At 40.7% G+C, this 13,004-nt stretch overlaps 1 protein-coding gene across 1 annotated transcript in view; it reads right to left on the bottom strand.

Annotated features, from left to right (window-relative positions):
- LOC143099966 (E3 ubiquitin-protein ligase TRIM35-like) overlaps nt 1–13,004 on the bottom strand; it is a 184,196-nt gene that overhangs the window by 1,585 nt on the left and 169,607 nt on the right. The gene's annotated exons all lie outside the window — the stretch shown is intronic.

A 13,004-nucleotide genomic window follows, 5' to 3' on the forward strand; every position in this document is an offset into this window, starting at 1 on the left:
ACTTACTCGAGAGGGTTCAGCACAACCGTGTCCCAGCAAAGAAAATATCCACTAGTATGACTCTTCTTGGCTCTTGGTGTAGATCTACAGTCATGTTCAACCGTTACAGTAAAGTAAAGGCGCGTCCGCGCCCGCGGATCCGACATGGGTCCACTCAGGATCCGCTGTTTGACAGTAGAATTTACGGGGCCGCCTGGAGGCGGAGCTGATCCTCTGTGCGGCACCAAAACGAATGCGACAGTCACGCGGGTTTGGCGACTTGAAGGCGGATCCGCCTAGGAGTCTACTGCTGTGTGGGTCATCAGTTGTAACAGCAGGTTGTAGACACCACCATCTACTGGTGCATTAAAGGCATTACAATAACTTCTGTCATGAATCCAATTTATGGCGAAAGGATTAAGATGTGTTTTTTAGACCTCATCACCGGTATTACTAGAGTAGATTCTTACCTTGCGGTCCTGTGCTGCTTCATCAATAGTGTGGAACGTATGGCCATTGTGTTTTTTAGAGTCTCGACACACCACACACACAGGCTGTTTATCCTCCAGACAAAAGAGCTTGAGTTTGTCACTTTGCAGACTGCAGAGCTCCTCAGATAGAATAGGAGAGCTGTAATCACCTTCTGCTTGGCAAGTAATTTCCTCCTAAATTCCACGCCTGACCAACTTTGCTTACACTTTTGTTAGTCTGTTAGCAAACTGTTAGTCAATTGTATCTCTCAACTCTGCAAAACTAACACATACTCTGCTACACAAAGCTGCTGTTCCAATCTTTTTTCTGTAATTTGTACTGAACTATTAATTATTTAACAGAGAACTAACAGCCTTTCTCTGTCTCTCATGCGTTTCCTCCTTCAGACTAGGTAAGTTAGAGGGTGGGGCTTTAATAAAGAAGGATTCTCTCCCCTGCGTTTCCTCCATGGAGGTATTATATATAACTGGAGAGAGTGACTAAGTCCCGCCCTCCATACAAATGAATGGTGGAGGCTAGGCTAGTAAATCCGGCCAATTCATAGTCAACGCCATGTTGAACACTGGGGCTCGGATCCAGCGCCAGTCGGCTCTGACCATGCGCCAAGTTCTAAAGCTGGAAATGACGCATGAACCACGTCGATTTTTATTGGATATTCTGTAAAAAGAGAGTCGTCCTCCAGTAAGAGGGTGGCGATAATGCACATACTTTGCTTGCCACGTAACAAGAAGAAGAAAAAGTTGCTCGGGAACGCGCATGGAGTCCGAGTGGAGTCGCCCTGAAGCGCAACTTAATTTCATTGGATAACACAGCGGCTCTTACTAAGAGCGGTCTGCTTGCTGTCCTGCTGCAAATATGCATTCGAACTTGACGTAAAATATCCGTAGTCGAACTATAAATAAACTATTCGGTTTTTAGTGCCAAGTGTAGCGCATTTTTACAGTCTATGATTAGTTTGTTTTTTATTTTATTGTTTGCCATCTCATAGCGGGTGCTCTAAACATATTCTAGCGTTGGCCCATGACCAAATCAAGCCAATAATAGCCAGTAGCCACAATAATGACTGGAGCCAGAGCCCTCAATAGCCACCCTGTTTTGAAAATTATATTGAAGATATTCAATATTATTGAAGATAGTATTGAAGATAACGCACAGAACGGTCAGCCTGAGCGGACAATTACGTTCCCAACTCATCTAAAATGTGGTGTCTTTACTTTGAGTTGTACACAGCAGATGGTAAAGTAACGGTTAAAGAGAATGTTGTCTGCGGACTCAGCAAAAAACAGTTTACTTACGCATCCACGACGTCCAATCTTCGCGCTCACCTGTGGAGTTACCATCCAAATGAGGCAGCGGTGTCAGAGGCACAGTAGACGGCCAGAGCATCGCCAGGCGTCCAACATCGTATGATTGCATTTCCCGTAAATCCTAAATTATGTCCAGGGTCTGCTATTTACTTAGGCTGCAAAGCACAGGTATTTATTTGAGGTATGCTTATTCGAGGCAGACCTTTATTTCTTACATTGTACGTTATTGTGAGACATGCGTTTTGTTTGGAGCGGCATACCAGGCTATCAAACGCAGACGATTTTCGGTTTTGGTATGGGATTTAATTTACTTTTTGACTTTTATTATATAGTTAAATGTTGAGGCTGATGGGCATTTAAAACTAGAGGGTATTTGATGATCACTGTAAAGTTTCGTGTAGTTGAAAAAGTGTTGGAATTTCCAGCTATTTATTGCGAGACAAGGCCTTTTTCATTCATTGAACGTGCGCTGTGCTCTAATGGAATCCTTATTGCATAGCGAAGTAGCCTAAATTGAGTTTTTTTTAAATTATGCATGGTTTACTTTTTATTAAATTCGTAGGCTGGAATGCCTCGCGGCAATAATTGTGTTTAAATGTAGTAGCCTAGTGCTTCAGTCTCTGGCAAGCTCCAAAGGGGGCGGCTATAGGTTGAGAGCAACATGTTGGAGACCCATGGTGTAACGAGACAAGGTCTTTATGCCGCTGTTGTGTAATTTATTGTCTTTAATCATGTTTAGGCTATGTTTGTTCGGGACAAACAACAACGAAACAAGATCAATACAATTTTCTTTATTTGTTTATTTGTCATATGATGGATAAACAACCATAATATGCACGTCTTCTCATAGGATCCTCAAGAAATACGCACTGAATAACGTTTGGCTGTAGCCGCCGGATAGGTACCCGCCCATCAACATGTACGCGCATGAGAGCTCGTGCCCAACACGGATTTTCGTGCATGGAGCTGGTTCCAAATGCTCCATGCAGCGCCATATTTGAAAATGGCGTATGCTAACATGCCGAAGCTAATCTGCACACTCTTGACCCCCTGGTTTCCTCCTTCAGACTAGGTAAGTTAGAGGGTGTGGCTTTAGTAAAGAAGGATTCTGACTGGTCAGTCCTGTAGAACCGGTTCCTTTGTCAGTCTTGGCAATGAAGTCACTCAAGTTCAGAGTGACAACCTGCTGTCTTAAACTGCAAATGACAGCAAACTGATGTCTGAGTCGCTATAGAAATCTTAATTTAGAAGACTTTAAATGAATGAAGTTGGATGAATCCATCAAGACTGGTGTTTGTGAGAGAGAGTGTGTGTGAGGCAGTCCTGTAGCTCTTCTCATCATTCTCTACCTGCAACCCTTTGCTCAACGCCACCATCTACAGGCCGATGGATGTACTGTCACTAAATGTTCATATTTACACATAAATTACTGTAATGATTATGGGCTAGGTTGATGTGGGCCTTTGAGACCAAAACATTTTTGTCATCCTTGGTGCCACGATTCAGGTAGTTATTTAGGAAAAACTACATTTTGTGGGTTTCGGGGGTCCCAGCGCAGGGGGGAGTACAACATTTTTCAGTAAAAGTCTAGTGGGGCTACATGCCCACGAAGTTTAGTGTCCTGGTGTTTCGGTATCCTGGGAATCGTTGACCAAAAATCCAGGAAGTTAATGACGGAAAAAAAAACCTTTGACAATCCCTACATGACCGCTTCGCTAGAGAGCGTCAGAGATCAAAAGAGCAATGGTTTGATAAGGAGTATGATATGATGAGGAAAAATAAAAAAAATAAAAAACACCGGCAACCAAACAATCCAGAGATGAGAGGAAATTACTGCAAAAAACTCAAAGAATATAAACAAACGATTCAAAAGAAAAAACAAAATCTCTATAATGCAACACTAGATGAAATTGAAAGCTCAATCAACCAAAATCAGTTTTGGGAAAAGTGGAACACCCTGAATCCCAAACAAAACCCAGAGCTACCCCTAAAAGATGGAGAAACATGGAGGAATTATTTCATGCAACTCTATCCCTCCCGATAACCTCACTACTGGCCAACAAATTATAATGGAAAAATTACACCTCCTCGAAAAAGTCATTAAAGACAATCAAACCCCCCTTGATTACGAAATCACATCTGAAGAATTAGCAGAAGCACTCCTGAAACTCAAACCTAACAAAGCATGTGGACCTGACAATATAAAAACAGAGATGCTGAAACATAGCACCCCTGAGCTGCACAGGGTCATCTTAAAACTATTTAACCTTGTTCTAGACAAGTGCTATTTCAAAAAAAAGTCCTTGTATATGGGTCTAGAGGCATTTCTTAGTAAAAGTTGGGAACAGGACTTTTTATCATAATTAACATGTACTGAATCCAACTAGCCCTGTTCCCAAGCAGAATTTTGAGTTTTTGACCATCTAATTAGCATAAACAAAATGGCGATTTTGGGCACTTTCTTTGGACGGGCATCATTATACCATGTAAATAAATTAATATTGTTCACATCTGTGCATCTCAGAAATCTCCCGTGGGCAATAAATAAAAAGTAAAGGCTATGAAAAATATAAAAATGCAAAAAAAACTATTATTATGCTAATTGCATTGCATGTAAATGCAATGGACTATTATCGCTGTTCTTCTTCTTATTATTCTTCCGACCAAATTCAACGTTTAATGCGACTGAAACCGCTGAACCGTCTGACCTCATTCAAAGACTCCTACAAAGCTCTTGTAACGGACAATCGTAGAATGTATTTTTCATATTTGTGAACTTTATACTTTTTGAGATATTTACGATAAAAGAGCAATAAAATCCCATAGACTTAACATTGACCGCCGTGGCGGCAACTTTTAGCATTATGACGTGACAGCTGCACCTGAAGGCAATCAACAGCTGGTCCGCTGCAATCTTTCTATCACTGGAGCTGTGAACGTGAATCTTCTGAACGTTTTGACCTGCCGTGATACTTTACTTGCTCGTAAAACTCTCCTCCAGAGCCACATTTCTCAGACAAGAACTACAGACAAGGTAAGTGGTCCGATTTTTGGTATTTGACTCATTTATGTCGTCAAACATTATGTTATGTAGCATTCTACTATAGGCCTAGGCTATGTATGAAATGATAGGTCACAAGTAGCCAAACTCGGTAGTTCTAACGTTAGGGGAATAGTTAACGTTAGCACTTATAGGCCTACTATCCGTTGATATTTATTATGTAAGGAAAGTTATGAAACCCACCTAATCAACGTTAATAAGTCGTCACTTTAAATTGACCGGTTAGCTGTAGGTTTCGATAACGTTAGCTAACGACATTCAAACCTAACGTCGCTCCCAGCTGAGCACTGACGTTAACGTTACATTTGCTCACTAACCAGTAGCGTTTTAACTAGCGTTATACTATCTGGCTCTTGATAACCTGTGGAAAGGGACCTGATGAAAACCTTACTGTTTGGAAACGGACCATATGACCAAAGTATTGTTAAAACACACTACAGAAGTTGAGGTATAACGTTTGTGCTGTCAACATAGCTACAGAGTATGTTTACTTGGCCTAGGCTACTCATTTCTGCATTATTCTGGCCTATAAATTAAAGCTTCCCAGTTGTTGTAGGCTACATCCTAAAGTAGGCCTACATCGTAATCTGTAGAACAAATGTGGATAACAGACCTAGCAAGCTGTAAGATATAGTGTAGTTGGTTATCAAGATGCTTAATATCAGAATGGTCCATCCTTAAGACTCAGTTTATGATTCTCAACAGCAACAACACACCCTTTGCCTACAAAGTGTTCTAAGCTGTTTACTTTAAACTGTTTGGCTGTCAACTATCCTTAAACAGAAATTAATAAAACACAAAATGTTGCTTTGTTTGCAGTGAAATACTATAGGCTAGTATATTTAACTACCATTACAGATTTATGGTGCAACAACCTCACTTAAATATCTAAGTTGTATTGAACAATTGTACACATTCCATGTTTTTGGTATAACTCTAACTTGTTTGCTTTTGTCTTTTAGGGACCAGACCAGTGTGGTGATGACCGTGTAATACATTATGTGTGTGCCTGTCTGTGTGCACATCCTGCCAACCATACATCGCTGACATTAACACTAACATTAATTCCTAAAAAACATGTGACCATATCTCAACATATCTGCACATACTTTTGAACTATAGACGTAGATCTGAGATCTACACTGAGACATTCTGAGTATTATATTGTTGCAGGAGGACTATGCCGACAACTATATGAAGCATGCATACATTTGAATCATGTGCTGTGACATCTGTGAAACTTAGCTGTGCTGTTAGACCTCTGTTTTTAGACCTGAGCTGTGCTGTGTGAAAATTAAGATTCTAACCTAAGTTCTGTCTAAAACTGATCATCTGAAGGGCTGAATCTTGTTCTTCAGTCTATATCACCATCAAAAGTGACCTATTTATTACAATTAACTGAGACCTCTAGCTCTTGCTGCCATTTCAGAATTACCACTGATAAATAGATCTGTCTTAGGATAATATGATTGGCATTATCAAGTTCTGTATATATATATACACACACACAACTGTGTTTTTTTTTTTTTTTTTACTTCAAGCTTTGGTTGTTAAGTGTTTATTAGTGTATTCTGAGTATCATTCTGCTGTAGGCTATTAAAACAAAGAATGTTGATCAATATTGAATTAACAATTTATTTGTACTGACTGTCATATACTCTAAGCTAACATCTAATCAAGTAGGCCTAAATGGTTTTCAAGAATACTGGACACGTCTATGTAATCTGAATAATCATACTGTAAGTAATTTAATGTTTTACACGGCAGCTTTTTTGCATTTACATGCAATGGTAATTCCCTGGAATTGCATTTTCTAGTTAACCTTATTATCACCTTATTATACTCTTGACTATGTTTACGGTCCTCTTTGGCAAAGAGTGTGGCCTGACTTCATTGGTACACATCTTCGTGGTGGGGAGACACATGTTTGGAGTTTAAAATCATTGGAGTTCCTTTGAACTAATTACGAACAACCGTTAACTAACAAGCTAGCATCATATCCTTGATTCCAAATGGGAAAGATGGCCAGCAGTCACATGTTTCATTTGATTAGATTATCTTAGATTCAACTTCATTGTCATTGTGCAGAGTACTGAAAATATATAAGTGTATGTGCAGTATGAACAGTATAAATATCAGTAGAATATCGCTATGTTTAAGTGTAATAAAGTGTGTACATTTATAAATATAAATAGAATACTATGGGTGGAATAGGGGCAAAATGTTCGCCTCCTTGTACCGGGGGGGCGTAGATGGAGGGGTGTGAGGAACCAGTGATGCGTTGAGCAGTTTTCACCATCCTCTGCCGTCCTTTCCATTCGGAGGCAGAGCAGTTGCCACCATACTGTGACACAGTTGGTGAGGATGCTCTCAATGGTGCAGCGGTAGAGGTTTAGAAGTTCACCAGGATCTGAGGAGAGAGGTTGTGTTCTTTAGTCTCCTCAGGAAGAAGAGATGCTGGTGAGCCTTCTTGATCAAGGTAGAGGTGTTGAGGGTCCAAGAGAGGTCTACAGAGATGTGGACACCCAGAAACATGAACTGGTGACATGCTCCACCTCAGTCCTGTTGATGAGGATGGGGCTTTGTGTGCTAGCTTTTGACTTCTTGAAGTCCACAATGAGGTCTTTGGTCCTCTTGGTGTTGAGAGCCAGGTTGTTGTCGGTGCTCCGCGATGTTAGCCTGCAGGGAGGAGGTCCAGCACCTGTCTCATTATTATTGCTGATGACAGCAATCACCGTAGTGTTGTCTGCAAACTTGACAATGGTGTTAGAGCCATGTACAGGTATGCAGTTGTAGGTGAAGAGGGAGTAAAGGAGGGCTCAGCACACGCCGGTGTTCAGGGTGAGGGTTGAGTGGGTGAGGTTATCTAATCTAACAGACTGCGGTCTGTTGGTTAGGAAGTCCAGAATCTAGTTTCAGAGGGAGGTATTGATGTCCAGTTCACTGAGTTTGGTGATCAGTTTGGAGGGGATAATGGTGTTGAATGCTGAACTGAAGTCAATGAACAGCATTCTCACATAGGTGTGGCTATTGTCAAGGAGGGACAGGGCAGAGTGAATTGCCGTAAAGATGGCATCCTCTGTGCTCCTGTTCTGGCAAATTCTCTTGAAGCACTCTATACTGCAAACAAAATCTACCTCTGGGTACAAATAAAGTAACTTGAACTTCAACTTGCACTAGTTATAAAGTTATTAATCTAGCTATTAATTCACAGGACATTCAATCATTTTACTAACACAAAGGTTATGAAGAAATATGGGTAACACTTTATGGTAAAGGTACATGAATTATCATGAATTAGTTCATGATTTATGCATTACTTCCTTTATCCTTTATATCCTATAAATCAGGAATTGACATGAATTCATATACTCTCATTCATGATGACCTCACGTATGAACAACACATCAACTAAAGCATTAGGTGTGATGGGTATATCATTGTGATTTATGATTTCTTAAGCATGATCATCATGATTACATGAATTTTAGGATAGTTGCTCATGCATTCATCATGTCTGTGGCCCCTCAACTAAAGTAGTGAATAAGGACATGTGTTTAGAGAACTCCAAAGTTATAAGAATTTGAGCAGTGATGACCACATTTTTGGCAGAAAAATAAAGTCATGATCATGGTTAATACATCATAATTCATAATGATGTGCCCATCGTACCTAATACTTTAGTAATGTGTTCATGTATGAGGTCACAAATGACAAACTATGGACTCAGTAAATTCCTGATGATTAATTAGATATTAATGAATGAAGTAATACATAAATCATGAATTACTTCATGTACCCTTACCGTAAAGTGTTACCGAAATGGGTAAAGGCCTGTGTAATTTAATCCGAGACTACATACATTACCAACCTAATTCGCTTCAATTATGTAAAATGTAATGTAAATCAGGTTTTATGGCCAAGTATACTTGGGTATACAAGGAATTTGTCTCTGCATGTATCCCATCTGTGAATTAGTGAACACACAGGTCACACATTGAAGCACACATTAACCTGGAGCAGTGAGCTGCCTTGCTACAGTGATGCCCGGGGAGCAGTGAGGGGTTAGGTGCCTTGCTCAAGGGCACTTCAGCCGTGGATGTGGGCATGGGAGACTAGTGCTCAACCTTTCCACCACCCACATATTTCCTACTGGTCGGGGATCGAACAGGCAACCCTTTGGTTTCAAGCCCGAAGACCTAACCAGTAGGCCACAATTAAACTTTACACTTTACATCACTACACATCTTTCTTGACCTTCAAAAAACATAAGTCTCATTCGTCAAATACCGTATGCCTGCTCAGTTATAACATTTTAACTATTACATTTTTCAAAGGTTTTTTCAGGTAATTAACATAGGCATAGACAGATTTTTTTTCTTTTTTTCACAGCCTGTATCCTTGATCTATTGGCCAAGGGAAATTTCTGTGAACAATATTAATTAATTTACATGGTATAATGACATCCGCCCAATGAAAGTGCCCAAAATCGCCATTTTGGCAACCATTTTGTTTATGCTAATTAGATGGTCATAAACTCAAAATTCAGCTTGGGAACAGGGCTAGTTGGATTCAGCACACCTTAATGATGTTAAAAAGTCCTGTTCCCAACTTTTACTAAAAAATGCCTCTAGGAAGCACATATCTCAAAAATATCACCTGTCTATTCTCCAAGCTGGCTGCTTTCCTGAGATCTGGAATAGGGGGCTTATATCCCCAATATTTAAGAGGAGATAAATTCGACCCCAATAACTACCGAGGCATCTGTGTGAACAGTAACCTGGGGAAGGTTTTCTGCTGTATTCTAAACGGCCTTCCTTATCAAGCACAATGTCTTGAGTAAAGGTCAGATTGGATTCTTGCCAAAACATAGAACCACTGACCACATTTACACCCTACACACCCTAATCAACACCCATGTTTTAAAAGGAAAACAAAAGAAAATGTTTGCATGCTTTGTAGACTTTAAAAAAGCTTTTGACTCAATTTGGCACAATGGATTATTTTACAAAATTTTACAAAGTGGTGTAGGGCGCAAAACCTATGATTTAATCAAATCTATTTATATGGACAATATAAATGCTGTAAAAATTGACAACAGCAGAACAGAATTCTTCACTCAGGGGCGTGGGGTGAGACAGGGCTGTAGCTTGAGTCCAACTCTGTTCAATATCTACATCAATGAGTTAGCGGTGGTATTGGAACAATCTACAGCACCTGGACTCACCCTAAATGTCAGGGAGCCTATAGGACTGGTTGTTTTTGGCTCCCTCTGGTGTTGCTCTATGTGTTTTGTTTCGCATTTCAGTTTTTTCCTGTTGCCACACCCTTGTCCTTATTTGGTCTGTTTCCTGTCTTGCCTATTATCTCCCAATTACCTTCCCACCTGCATTTTATCTCAGTTCGTTTGTTGAGTATTTAAACCCTGTGTTGTTCATTGTTCTTTGTCTGATCGTCGTGTCTGTGTTTGTGAGACCTGCCTAAGACTACCTGTTACTGGCACGTAAGCTCTGCTGACTTTTCAGTTTTTTGTGCTCTGTTTAGTTTTGAACTTATCCCGCCTGAGAGGTCTTTTTGTTATCGAGAGCCTGTTTTTGTTGATGATCAAGTTTGTGGAGTATTGAATATTTTCACTCCAATAAACCAAGACTGCAAGATATTCTGTAATCTGCATTTGATTCCTGACCATCCTGACACTAAACAATACAGAAGTTACATTTCTGCTTTTTGCAGATGACCTGGTGCTGCTGTCACCCTCAGAACAAGGACTACAGCAGCACCTAGATCTGCTAGAGCAATTCTGTCAGAACTGGGCCCTGACCGTCAATTTGGACAAAACAAAGATTGTAATATTCCAAAAGAAAGCAAGATATCAGGCAGGCAGACACCTTTTCACTCTAGGAAACACCGCTCTAGAGCATTCTTTATCTTATGATTATCTAGGCCTGAAACTCAGTGCCTCAGGAAGCTTTGACCTTGCAGTGAATGCGCTAAAAGATGAAGCTCGTAGAGCTCTCTATGCCATCAAAAGAAATTTCCATAAAATACAAATCCCAATTAAAATCTGGTGCAAAATATTCAACAGTGTAATAATGCCAATTGCATTAGATGGATGCGAGGTATGGGGTCTGGGGTCCACTCAGCAAGCTAGACTACACTAGATGGGACAAACATCCCACTGAATCCCTACATGCAGAATTTATTAGAAACATTCTTAGAGTCCAAAGGAAAACACCAACAAATGCATGCAGGGCAGAATTAGGCAGATTCCCATTGGCATTAAATATACAAAAAAGATCTTTACAATTCTGGATCCACCTAAATTCTAGTGACGAGAACACCATACAGTTTCAAGCATACAAAACCCAAGAGGTCAGCCCTAAAACCAGTCCCCTTTGCCAGTTGGTTCTGAAGTTAACTAATACTCTAACCCATCGATCTCAGACCAGCACTGCTTTTCAAAATCAGATCAAAGTAAAACAAATTATGAATCAAAGTAAGAATAAGTATCTGGAACATTGGGATGATCAAACAAAATCACAATCCAAAATATAGCTGCAAGCAGCAATGAGGGGGCCAAGCAGAATAGGCCGGAGTAGCCACGGCGACAAGATAGAACTCAGACACCAGCGATCAACACTTTCAACAAGTGTCACATCAAAACATAACTGACTTTGTTGGGCTGAAACAGGGCTGAGTATTGCTTCCGCCTCCGCCAGCCAGCCCCCCCCACCTAATCACCCCTGCCCGTCCCGTCCCGCCCCTACACGCACGCATTAGAATAAACTGGATGGAACATGTTGTCATCAGTTTCACATCAAAAAATAAAAGATTGATAAAACACATCAGCAACTACAGATCAAAATGCAATATTGCTAATTACAGCGCCCCCTACAGGTCAAAGGTCACCAAATATTTTGTGCGTCCTCCTAATGGGGTCATGAATCTATGTAGTAAGTTTGGTTATGATACATAGTAGGGTTGATGAGATATGAGCTTATTTCCTTTTTGGCGGCTTTGCCACCAAATTCGATTGGCTGTTACGGAAGACTACTTTTGTCAATTGTTCCAGAAAGCAATATATTGATAGGTTATGGTCTGAAGATGGTCTGTGCCAATTTTGGTGAAGATCAGATGAAATGTGTGACCTGTGAAAACTTTTTGATGTTTTTGATTAAATCCAATATGGCGGCCGAATCAATTATGATGACATCACAAGTTGGCCTGGGTTGGCCTAAGGACCTCCAACAGTATTACCTGAAACCACTAGTGCATTTTAATTCTAAGCACAACAGCAGCTACAGGCCAAAAGGCATGTTTCTTAATTACAGCGCCCCCTAGAGGTCAAAGGTCACCAGATTTCTTGAGCGTCCCCCTGATTGGGTCCTGAGAACATCTACTAAGTTTGGTTATGACAGATGAATGGGTTGCTGAGATATGAGCTCACTTCCTGTTTGGCGGCTTCGCCGCAAATTTTTATTGGCTGTTACGGGCGAACAGTAATACTTCCGAAGACGAAAAGTGATAACTTTTGTGAGGCTTGGTCTGAAGATGATCTGTGTAAAATTTGGTGGGAATCAGAGAAAGTATGTGACCCCTGATACATTTTAAGTGTTTTTGATGAAATCCAAAATGGCGGAAAATCCATCATGGCGGAAAATGACGTCATAGGGTGCGTTGAACTCGGCTTGGTCCAAGGATTCCAACGATACCTGACTTTTGAAAATCGGACCTACGGGTCAAAAGTTACGTGAGTGAACACACTTCCAACTTTGGCCTGTTGGTGGCGCTAGAGGGTTCGAGTTGCCGACATGAAACTTGGTGACATGAATCATGGGACCGTCCCCAATTAGTGTGCCAAATTTCCCAACTTTTTACCAGACGGTTCTATGGGTTGCCATTGACTTCCATTGCATATAATAATATATTAGGAAAACGTAGAAACACAATGAGGTCCTCGCAGCTTCGCTACTTGGCCCCCAATTAGAATGTTACTTGTCACTAAAACGAGATAATGAATTGGCAGAGTACCTCTCCACCGTCAGAGATACAAAGCAGAGACAGATTCTTACCAAGTACAGGTTAAGTGACCACAGCCTTGCCATAGAGAAAGGCCGGTACAAAAAATCATGGCTTCCCAAAGAGCAGCGGCTCTGTGGTCACTG

This window comes from Alosa pseudoharengus, unplaced genomic scaffold (genome assembly GCF_046254945.1).
Source record: "Alosa pseudoharengus isolate Yale_2024_CS ecotype anadromous, Long Island Sound unplaced genomic scaffold, YU_APseudo_1.1 YU_APseudo_1.1_scf_3, whole genome shotgun sequence".
NCBI classification, from domain to species: Eukaryota; Metazoa; Chordata; class Actinopteri; order Clupeiformes; family Clupeidae; genus Alosa; species Alosa pseudoharengus.